This window comes from Coturnix japonica, chromosome 4 (genome assembly GCF_001577835.2).
Source record: "Coturnix japonica isolate 7356 chromosome 4, Coturnix japonica 2.1, whole genome shotgun sequence".
Classification (NCBI taxonomy): Eukaryota; Metazoa; Chordata; class Aves; order Galliformes; family Phasianidae; genus Coturnix; species Coturnix japonica.
This window is the reverse complement of record NC_029519.1, coordinates 23,888,868-23,901,386: the sequence shown is the minus strand read 5'-3', so window position 1 is coordinate 23,901,386 and position 12,519 is coordinate 23,888,868.

Below are 12,519 nucleotides of genomic sequence, written 5' to 3'. Positions count from 1 at the left end.
TAAAATAAAATAAAATAAAATAAAATAAAATAAAATAAAATAAAATAAAATAAAATAAAATAAAATAAAATAAAATAAAATAAAATAAAAATGTTGAGGAATCAAACAAACAAAAAAAAAGAAACAAATAAAAACTATTGTTTTATACAATCATCTTCCTTTTCAAAAGAAAAGACAAAGCAAATGAATTTATAATACAGTATAACAGAAGTTATTATTTTAAAGAACAGCATTTTCAAACTTTCCCATTTGCCATCAACAACTCTCTAAGTGCTGTTGAACCATGTAACCATCAAGTAAATGAAAGCAGTGTGTTAGACTGAAGTAGAAAGTATAGACATAATCGGAAGGTCATAGTGACAAAGGAAGCACATGGTGACCCTTGTTATGAAATAGTTCCAAACACTGCTAGTCAACAAAGCTATTATCTTAATAAAAGCAAAGTACCGCCACTGCAGTCTGTGACAAAATGAATTATGACTCACAAGAGGCAAATATTAATGAGTAGTTCTCTATCAGCAAGTCTCTTACATGACACACCTTTGAAAAGTGGTTTATATATAAACTCTTTTTTAAAGTGTTTTTTAATATACACATGCACAAGTCACTACACCACAGGATGCTCTAAAAGTATTAATTTCTGGAAAGTCTTCCTTTTACATGCATGTATTTGCTGCCATAACTGAGCACTTCAGATTTCAGGTTAGGGCTTAGAACAAAGCACATGATACTAAGGAGTTACCTATAAACACAACTTCTGAATTTTTTTATTTTATTCTTTTTCTATGGTACACATCTGTTCTGAGTCTTCCTTGCTGCCTGGGTGCAGAGAGAGAATCAAAAATCACCATCATCCTGATTCTCCTATAGAGTGGTGACAGACTAATAAAAGAAGAGTAAAAGAAGAACAGTGCTTTCTAACAAGTCTCTTCACACTAGCTGGCCAAACAGTTTATTTATTTATTTATTCGAGGTGAATATTCAGATAGTTCAGCCATATAAACTATTCAGCTACACATCCCAAGCAGCATCCTTGGGATCTCATTCTTGCATTTCTTTTCACATTACCATTCTTTCCTCAACCCCTGCAAGTAAAGTGAATTTAACTAGAAAGCTGAGAGTATTTGTAAAAATCCCTGGTAGCAATCCACTGTACTTTCTAGAGTAAGCTGAAATACTGAATGATTTACACCTACGTGCACAGAGTGGCTAGCACCTCACTTCACACAAACTAATACAGGTTTACAGGTCTGTAGCAGAAAAGGGAACACATTTTGATCAGTTTTGTTCATTGCTCAAAATTATAAAATATTTTCAAAAAAAAAAAAAAAAACACAAAAACATCCCCCCCAGAAACAAAACAAAACAAAACAAAACAAAACAAAACAACTAAACTGTTTAGAGAAAAGGACTGTAATACAAATACAAATCTACAATTCTTTTTCTAAATATTTCTGTTAACTGATTAAAAAAGCAAAAGTCTTAGATTCTGCTATTCCTAATAACCATATTTGGCATTTTATAATGTTATACCTGACAAAATTATCCAAACTGTAATTTAAAAGTTGGCTTATACCATTTCCACTGAATCCATTAATCAGAATTGTTGCATGCAGTCAGTACATGGTATTTTTTATAACTGCCATACTGCCTTCATTAACATTTTTTCCAGATTTGGACTTCTACGTGCATAATATTGAGGAGAAAGAAAGATAATTCTTATAGCAAAACCTGTAAAAACAGCTGCCCACCACAGATATCAAATGATATTGTAAGAAAGCCATACTGTGCGAAAGCACAGCCTCTGTCAGGCTTTTTGCACAGATGGTGTCACAGATTTTTAAATTATTATTAGATTATTAGACAATTGTGTTGCTCACAAACCAAACATAACTGATCTGACAACATCTTTTAAGCACTGCTGCATTACGAATGTGTTCCTGAAATGACCAGTAGTACTACTTTGGCTTTAATATTGACAGTACAATCATTTAAAGGAGACAAGAACTGTCAATGGATGAAAATAGAGGAAATAAAAAGGAAAGTAGCACACTACTCTTTAAACAAAATGGTTTCTAACAGTGTATGTCTGTATATGCATACAATGTAGTAAAACACATGACTTGTAAATAATAATTTATGTACTCTTAAGACTCAATAATTATTTATGTACTCTTAAGACTCAATTTCTGAATTACTGAGATACTCATAAAGGAAAAAAAAAACATGTATTTTTCTTTGAACTGTACAGGTTGCAACTTCATTTGAAAACTCTATCCTATAATTTCTTGCTGCTTGGTGTAATGAACCATTAAAACTTAAATTATTTGCTGAGATATATATATATATACACATATATATATCTAACACTCATCTCTCTTATTATGCATGACTGCTCACAAAAGGATACCTGGGTCTTTGCTTTGTACCATCGTTCTTATCTAATGGAGTTTTTTGCCATGCTGCCTATTCACATTAGCTGTGTACTGGTTGGAACCAGGGGTTAGGCAGTTTGTTCCTCAGTTCACAGAAAGGATTTTTTCACTTTGAAAACATGTATTTCATGTTGTGGAAAACACTTGTTCAATGAAAATTATCCCGCACTGGGAGATTGACTACCATGTTAGCTTGCCTATGGCAGCTACCTCCATCACAGTGACTGCTCGCCTCTGAAGAAGTGGGAGTAAATGACTTCAAAAGTGATAATAGAGGTCATGCCATTCAGTGGGATGCCTCTTCGTGTTCTGCTTATCATGATCTAGTTCCTATCTATCTGTTCCTCCCACCTCTTCTCTACAGCAGCTTTGGTGGCCTGCTGCATACTGAGCAGCAGATGTTCTTCTCTTTATATTACATGCAAATTTTTCAAGCAACTGAACAGAGCTGATGCTATCATACGAGAAACATCATGACTTTGACTTTCCTAGTTGTCACCAGTTTGCTTCACTGCTTTCCTTTTGAGCCTGAGAATTTTCATATAAACATAAATATATACATTTATATATAAAATAATAATTGCTGGTTTAATTATTGTTTCTGCCACTTTGGTCATTTCAATTTGTCTATTTGACAGGGGGCACATAAAACTTTTTTTGCCTTTTCTTCTTCATCTCCAGCAATGCTTACTGTATTCTCTTTAGACCTTGTTAAGTTTCTTTTTAATTCCTTGACTTAAAGACTTTTGCTCCTCTGGGTCTGAACCTATCTGCAAGTGAAGCTCCACTTAAATCAGCCAGCTTGGGAGACAGAATCCTTTCACTGATGAAGCTGAAATACAACAGAAAACATCATCCGACTCTCTTACTTTTATTTTTATTTTCCTGCTTTTATACCTTTCTTCTTCATGTAACTGAGCTGTAAAGAAGTTCTATTCGATTTATAATTAGCATAGTTTCAAAATGTTTGCTTTGGTTTCTATTGGCTTTAAAATATCTTGGAAGAAATCAATCCTCAGTCTACAGGGTAATATATCAAGAGTGATGCATTCCGATTTTTGCTTTGAAAAGTGTGGCACAGCCTGCCTATAAGAAGTGGCATACTGCTGTGTGTTTTCTTAAAGTCCATTTTGAAGCACTTTACATACTGACAGTCATGATGTAGGCTTAAGCTGACATGTGTGCCTATAGTTCTGTCCCAACAATGTATAAACGTTCCTTGTTGTAGATAGCAGTATTTTAAGGTAAGCATTTTACAGAAAAAAAAATAAAAATAACTTTTTGGAAACAGAGAACCACAATACATATGTCCTAGCAATTTTCTTTTGTATTTTACCACCACATGGCTTCTCCTTTAGGTGAAAGAAACAAAGTCTTATCTAATTATTTCAACTCCTGTGACTCCCTGCTGTTAACCAAGATGCATTATATTGAGATGGGGCATTTCACAGTGACTTCGTTTTATCTCTGCCCAAATCTCCTCTGCATGATAGCAGAAACAAGACCTTTGTGCTAAGCAAACTGCGCTCTCTATATAACAAAGTTCAGTCTTGTAAAAACAATGCATACCAAGCACAGGATAAATTCTCCAGGAGAAAAGCTTATAACCAGCACTGCCCCTGTATTAAAACCACCTCCATCCTATGCATACAGAAATATTGAGCTGAACAAATGATAGGAAGAAAGGCAAACAATTTTGTTCTAATTTACTTAATAATGTATTCACCAGGCACACAAATATTTTGTATTAACTTTTAAAGTTGAGGATTTTTTCTTTGCTGGCAGAAGTCAAAAGCCAGTGTTTGAAATGTGCAAACTACATTCCTTACAGCAGTGTGTCTGTCTGTGTTTAAACATATAACTGGATGCAATTTTGCAGATTCTGCCATGCTTGACAACATTTTTCTGTTACTTCATTGCTGCTCTGATGACCAGAGTATAGTGTGCATGCTAATAATCCATCTCCTCACTTTTAGAAGAAAATGCAGTGAGAAGGTTGTGATGTGCACTTTAAGTCAAGCTCAGCACATGGAGTTTGGGTGCAGGGAAGGAAATGATGCAGGTATAAATCCTTCCATCACAAATTTGACTTTTGGATGACAAACTGGTACCATTCCAGCTCTGCATCAACTGATGGATTATTTAAGCTGCAAAGTACTTCCTTACTCTGATAGTGTATGCATATTTTAGACAAAGATGGTTCTAGGAACATGGCTGTATATCTCTCAGAAATCCAACAATGATTAATTAACAAAAGAAGGGAGAATACTATCTTTTATTTTTACTCAGAAGAAAAAGAAATAATTGCATGCAGTATTTTTTGTTGGTGAAATCTTTCTACATGGATTACATTAACATATATTTATTCTGAAGTGGCTTTTAAGTGTAGTTAAAACAGTAAATTTTCAGCTAATTCTATGTAATCATCAGGTACTGCAAGACATTTGTCTTCTCACCATTTATGTTTGAGAGCTTTCACTAGCAAAGATTCTACAAAGATCTACTTTTCTGATCTTTCCTTAAATTTACCTAAGTAAGTTCTTTATTTTAATGCTTTGGAGAGGAAAACAGACTACTGTGAATGTTTGATGAAGCAGGATTAAATTAACATTTAAACCTGGATTAAGCTCTTAATTATTATTAGCAGGATAAGGAATATAGTATTGATGACACTTCAGAGACATAATATGAATGTAGAAGAGGCTTCTTTTTTTCATGGAGTCAAATAGTATTTTATGTCAAATTCAATCTCTGCGTAAAGATACACAAATTAAATGAAGTGATATCTTCAGACTATCTACATTCAGGATAAAGAACCCTTAATTTCAGTAGACAACAGACAGGTCTCAGAGAATCATCCAAGGCCAGAAAGATGATGTTCCAATCTATGGAAAAACATCTGGAAAGAGCGAATTACATCTACCTCTAATACACAGATTTTCCAACTTTGTCTTTTTCTTAGCAAGCTGTTTTAGCTAAGAAGTGTTATGGAAGAAGGATTCTATAATTTGGTTGCTTACAAATAGAGCAATTGCAACTTTTTCACAAAATAAAATAAAAATAAAAATTTGTAAAATACATACAGTGAAATAAAGGCTTAATTTAAGACTGCAAAGGTGAACGAAATTTGAAAACTGAATTTCCATTTCAGGATAATATTAGTTGGTTGCATGGAGATTTGTGTTTTGGTCTTTGGAGCTTTCGAGACTGTTTTAGAGTCCTGAACTCCTGAATTACCCGGTCTAATTTCAAAGGTGATCCTGCACTGAGTTTAGGACTAGAGACCTGCTGAGATCCCTTCCAACATGAATTATCCTCTCATCCTTGGCATCCATCTAATACAACTGCAGTAGACTTCTATGTAGTTAAGAACATTTCCAAACAAGCCCACCCAGCATCTCAGACATCTGGTATTGTGCTGAGAACTGGCAGTGCTGACCATACCCTATGGTGCTACATAAAAACTCACGGAGTTAAGGGATGCATTCAACTCTGTGTGCCATAGCTGGCTATGTTCATGCTGCATTGACTTCTAATACTGGGAAACTATGTTCTTCAGACTCTTCACCAACATGTTCAGAACCAGTATGATCTGTTATTAGTAGTGACAAATTTCAATTAACTTAACTTGTAAGCATAAAAGAGTTCTAACAGCCACAAACATTTCATGCTTTTCCCCCCATTAAGACAGACTCACAGCAGAGAATAATCCTATGCACTAAAGTTTTCTATTTTTTAAATGTACAGATTTAATATTGTGCTTATGAATGCTTTTACTTGAGCATCTCCCCCCCCCCAACATAAAACCAGGAACTTTATGACATATGTTTTTCCTTTATACTGTTTCAGAACAAAGAAACACACAAAGGAATTCTCTTTTTTTGGAAGTCTACATTGAAATATCTCTTTGAACACACATTATCTAAGTAGTTGGTTATGTCACATTAAAGAATTATGTCTTCTGTCAGTAGCAAGAGAAAGAGGTTGAATGGGTCCAAGTTCCTGAGAAAAATTTATTGGATATACCCAGACAGTTATCAAGCCTTGTACAGGTGATGTACCACCCTCAAAGGAAAGTAGTGCTTTGGTCATGAAGGGAATTTGGGAGCTGTCATTTTTAAGCCTTTAGTAAGCCACCTTTTGATAACTCAGAATACAAAAAGATAATCTGTGATCAAGACAATACGTCAACTCAATTTATTGCCTTACAAGAACATAGCATGGAGATCAAAGGACAAATGAGATAAGACCATAATACCTCCATTGATGGCAACTATCTTTCAGAGTTTCACGTCAGCTGGACACTTCATGCAAGCTGGATGCAAGAAGGTTTAGATGAGATCAAACAGCATTAAGATATTACCAGACCAATACTAGCAAGAAATATAAAACTATTCTTAATAACATACTATACTAATCACTCACGTGTCTTTAGCCAATGACACACTGGTGCAGAAGTCTTCCTCTTTCTATTCTGATTTGTAGCATCATCTCAGAGAAGACAGCACACAGAAACGTCATGCATCTGAGCAGTGAATCGACATCACAGTAACAGAAGAATGGGAAGAGAAGTGAAAAGGAGGGTGTGGACTCCCCTTTTACAGATAGATATTTACAGCCTGTTAGTCCACAACAAAAATTGCACCCCTAGAGAAATCCTGAAATAGACAATGTTAGGAACAAATTAAGTGTAAGATGAAACTGAGTACAGGCTGACCTGGTTATAATAGTGTGCCATTCATTAACAGCCTGACTTCAAAGTCACATTAGTATTAGGTTGGCATCAGGGCAACAATACTTCTCCCATTCTCTTTCTTTGTTCCATCCTTACATGTTCAAAGACAGCAAGCAGACAGTGAATTATAACCACAATGTTTTTTCATACTTTATACATGATACTCAGCATACACTTTTATCTGACAAAGCACACTTAGTTTTAAAAGCAGAAGGCATTTCAGTTCTCTTGGTTCACTAACTTGCTTCTACTGTGTTATGGGCAGAAACTAAGCTTACACATCTTATTTTCACCCTTGTGCATCTGATACAAAGAATTGAAAATTCAAGATGAAATATGGGGAGAAAAATGTTCCCATATTCAGAAAAATTTGCATTTTATTTTTTACTAATGACTTCATTTTTCACGTTTCTAGATGACTGTTAGGGCAGTCACATCAATGATTCATCTGTAGAAGCTCGCTTTATCACAGAGTTATATTAAAAAAAAATAAATCTGTAGCACTTTATATGTTAGCAGTTTTCAGAGATCAGTATTCATCATTCTGTATCTTGTTAAGCAACACCTCTCTGAGAAAAGCTAGAAATTGAATTGATCTTTCAACTTTATTAAAGTATTGGTAAAGTGGTGAAGTGTTATTGGGCATGCTTGTCTTGTCATCCACTTTCAATTGAATGTCTTATTGTCATGTAAGTGCAAACAATGGAGGAAGGAAAATGGCAATCACTCTGGAGAGCAGAGAATGCTCTGTTCTGGACCTTTGTTGAGATTTTCTTTTAAATTGTGATTGTATCTTCAGTTACTTTCTAAACTTATTTTCTGCCTATTACTGAAACACAGAAAATGTTTCTCTCCAGGAAGCACAGTGCATAGAAGTGCTTAGGTTTTGGATTACTAGGTTTTTCTAAATTATGCAGCAAACAGAGAATAAATTGTATACAACCCCTGCAGTCCTTATTTTCTACAGAAGGTGACATATACAGTATGTGTACATGAGAACAGTAACCTCTGCTATATTTTGCTGATAGTTTAAATTACAAATTATTAACATACTAGAAAAAAAAACTTATTAAATGGAGAAATTCAGATTTTCTATTAAAGAAGAGGGTTTAAAACAATCCTTGCTGGCTTTTCCCTTAAGTTTTTGAAGTGGCTTTTAATGGATTGAAGCTTTAATTTCATGGACTGTAATGCCATCCACACAACTACACAAATGCCTGTAGATCTTTAGGGGGAAAAAAAAACACACACACACACACACAAAAAAAAAAAACATGTCCCTGTGCCACTTCTGAAGTTTACACATGTGGATACAGCTGGTTTAACTCCCTCTAAAACCTCCTCCGTCTTCAATGCAGCCATAGCCTCTAAGGTAATAAATAGGGAAACAAATAAAAACTTGCATCTCTCACACACAATAAAGCCAAAACAAAAATATTGCTCAGAATGTTGAGATTCTCTATCAGGGGCATCATAAAACTAAAACGGTTCTTCCCAGTCTCTATTTGACACATCTGCTTTTTCCTACAGTACGTATTTCAGTGCTGTTTAATTACTGTTATAATGGCACATACTAGAGTTTTAGACATGGCTTATATTTCTGCTCTATAAAAGCAGCAAATGTAAAAGTGAGTGGAATCATAAAGGTCTTGCAGTTTAAGTAAAATGAAAGGCAACAGATGAATGCAGACAAAGTGCAAAGAATTAGAAAAAAAAAAAAACAAACTATTAGGAAAAAAGGTAGCAAACACAGGACTTGAACTCCTCTCCTGTTTTAAGAAGGACTTGGAGGAGGAGGATGTGGAAGCTTTGTAGATGATTACAGGGAGCTCCTTTGTAATAAAACTTAGATGGGATACCATCTAAAACAAATGTTGTGTTTGTAGAGTCACAAGACATTGAGGGAGCAGTGATGAGTATCTGAAAAATGTAATCTGTTGTGAACTATCCTTAGAAGATCTCAATGGGAATCCAGAGATTCTGTCAAAGGACATATTGAAGGAACACTTAAGAGAAACTGGAGAAAAGAAACACAGATGGGAAAAGATAGATTCATGCTTAAAGGGTTCACATTGCTGACTACTGAAGCAAACTGGCAAGCTGAGGCTGGGTGTATGGAGAAAGGTTCAGTGCTTTTGTTAAAAACAAAAGTTTTCTAGAGCACAGGGGGGATACAGCAAAAGCAGACAAAACACAGCAGGGGAAGATAAGACAGCTTTCACTTGCCTGGCAGTTATAAAGCATAGTGAGGTACATCCAACAGTATCATAAAACCCTGTGGCTGCAGCAAACACTAATTGTGAGAGCGAGACATTGCTTTCAAACAGTTGCATTTAGTGGCTTACGATCAACTTAACCCCTCTGAATTTTTCTGCACTCTTCTGCAATTGATGCCTGCAGCACATCTTGTGATAGCAATTTCCTATGTAGTGCAACTACATTTTCAGTTTCCTGACTTCTGATCAGCACAATATCTAATTTTTGTTTCATCAAAATAAAAAAATAAAATAAAATAAAAATATTAGATGGGATAAAAATGATTTATAAAGCTTCAGTTTAAGGACATTTACCTAAGAGACAGCTTGATTCTTACTCCACCACTAGTCAACTTATTTAACTTGGATAGCAAGCATTTCTCACTGCCAAAAGGACAGAAAAAGCTTGGTAACTGGAAAAGGAATACAGAAAAATCTTTACAAACACACGGGAAATTTGGTGAAGATTTACTGTGACTTGAGATTTCATCTGAAACTAGATATGCACTAGAGATAAAATCTGGTCATAGCAAATGCAGTCACTTGGAGAGTAGAAGAAAAACTCAGACTCACACACAGAATCACAGAATGGCCCAGGCTCCAACCCCCAAAGGCAGGGCTGCCAACATCCACATTTAATACTAGACCAGGTTGCTCACTGCCCCATCCATCCTGGCCTTGAACACCTCCAGGGATAGGGCATCCACAACCTCTCAGAGCAGACTGTGCCAGCACCTCACCAATCTCTCTAGAAAGAACTTTCCCCTGATATCCAACATAAATCTTCCCTCCTTCAACTTAATACCATTTCTCTTTGTCCTGCCAGTATCTAGCCTTGAAAAGAGTTGACTTCCCTCCTGTTTATAGGCTCCCTTTGAGTACTGAAAGGCTGCAATTGGGTCACCCTGCTTTTCTCGAGGCTATACAAGCCCAGCTCCCTCAGCTGCCTTCATAGAGAAGGTGCTGAAGCTCTCTGATCATCTTTGTAGCCCTCCTCTGGACCCTCTCCAACAGCTCTCTGTCTTTCTTGTATTGGAGGCTCCATACCTGGAGACTGTACTCCAGATGGGGCCTCACATGGGCAGAGTAGAGAGGGACAATCACCTCCCTGTCCCTGCTGGCCACCCCTCTTCTGACTTAGCCCGCAACACCATTTGTGTACACTGTGTTAAGTTTTTCATCCACAAGGTTCCCCAGGTTCTTTTCTGTAGGGCTACTCTCAAGGACTGCTCCTTCCAGTTTGTATATATGCCTGAAATTCCTCCAGCCCAAGGGCAAAACACTGTACTTTGCTGTGTTGAACCTCATTATATTCACCCAGGCCCACCTTCCAAGTCTGTTGAGGTCTCTCTGAATGGCATCCCTTCCTTCCACTGTGACCCACATATTCATTAAATTCTCTGAAAGAACAATTTCTGAAGTAATTCTTTTTATTTTTTTCTTCCACATGTACATGTAAACAGTCCACTATGGGCTTTTGGATGTTCCTCCTTTAAAAGCTGAAGAAGATATATATTTTACATTGTGAATATTAATTTCTGCTTATATTCAGTTATAAGTTTAAAAAAAAAAAACCCAAAAACAAACAAACAAACAAAAATAACAGGTTTAGTATCTAAAACACTCATGCTCATGCACACTGACATAAAAACGGCTCTCCCTCTGTAAGCTGATTGATTCAAAGTGTGACTAATTGCATAAAACAGCAAGAAATTATTCATGTAATTTGCAAGTGGCAAACACAGGCTTATAGTACATTTAATGGAGAGTGTGTGGGAAAAACTCTTTTAACATTATTGTCATAATTTTTAGCATTATTGTCATAATTGAAAAAGAAACACTTTTGTTCAAGAAAAAGGGTTAACTTAAGAATGAAGAACAAACCAGTCAAGTGAAACCAAATCTGGATACCTTGGCAAACTTTGGAGTGCTTGGATCTGTGTTTGTGCTTCATTTCAGATGAGCCAGTCACAACATTTGAATCCAAATTCACATTCGAATTATAAAAGACTTGGAGGATATTCAAATAGAGCTTTCAGGCTTGAGACTATGGTTAGTTTTCAAATGGTATGAAATTTACTGTAGATTGGGACTTTTCCATGCCTTTGAGACAATAAATGTTGCTTTCTGGGATGCTATGCTTAAGCTTCACTTAAAGCTTCTCTTTCCCAGAAAGCTTAACATAGATACCACAAGGAAATGCTGAACGCTTATCACTGGAGTTGAAATGTAGTTTATAGAAATAAAGAATCTTTGCTTGGATCCCTGCTTTCACTTTGGTTGCATATTCAGGGACTATGTCAAGGTAGGAAAATTGTGTTTTATATTCATGAGAACTATATTCATGGGAGTTAATTTCAAGTATAAAAGGTGAAAAGACACATAGCTAAAGTTTCTAGTATTTGTTTATAAATCAGTGATTATCACACACATTTTAATTCTGAGCAGTACATACAGTGTTGCAGCTCACAGCTGAGGTCACTTGAGGTACACCTGCAGACTCCAGTACCTTGGATCAAGAGACAAGCCAGAATACACTGCATGCAGCAGCCCTCCTTCCAGGGCTGTCCATGTGCTTAAGGATGCATAAGGAAGTATTATTGATGCAGATATTTCTAATCAAGATATGCATCACTGAACTACTTGTCTGTTTTTTTTAATTATTTTTTATTTTTAATGAAAAGTAGTAGGGATTAGAAAACTACAGCTGTGCCTCTCTGCAACTCTTCTATTTTTATGATTAAATCCTTGTCCTGGAGGACAGTTGGTCACTCTGTGAGATCAGAGAAACATGTCTCCCCTTCTCAGCCCCTTCATGGTCATTAGCCCTTCTGAGATCTGGGATGTAGGAACAAAGATAAGTCTGGAGAAGAGCACACACTACTGTCTCATCCACCTGCCTGGTGATTTTATAAAATTTTTGGTGCAAAACGTTTTTCAAAACAAATAATGTGAAACACAGGAACTACTGGTCTGCTGGCAATTCAGATGTCTTCCTCTGGGATTACTTTTACTGGAACTTGAAGATTTATTTATCATATATATCCTGAATTGGGAGGGACCAACATGGATCACTGAGTCCAGACACATTAGT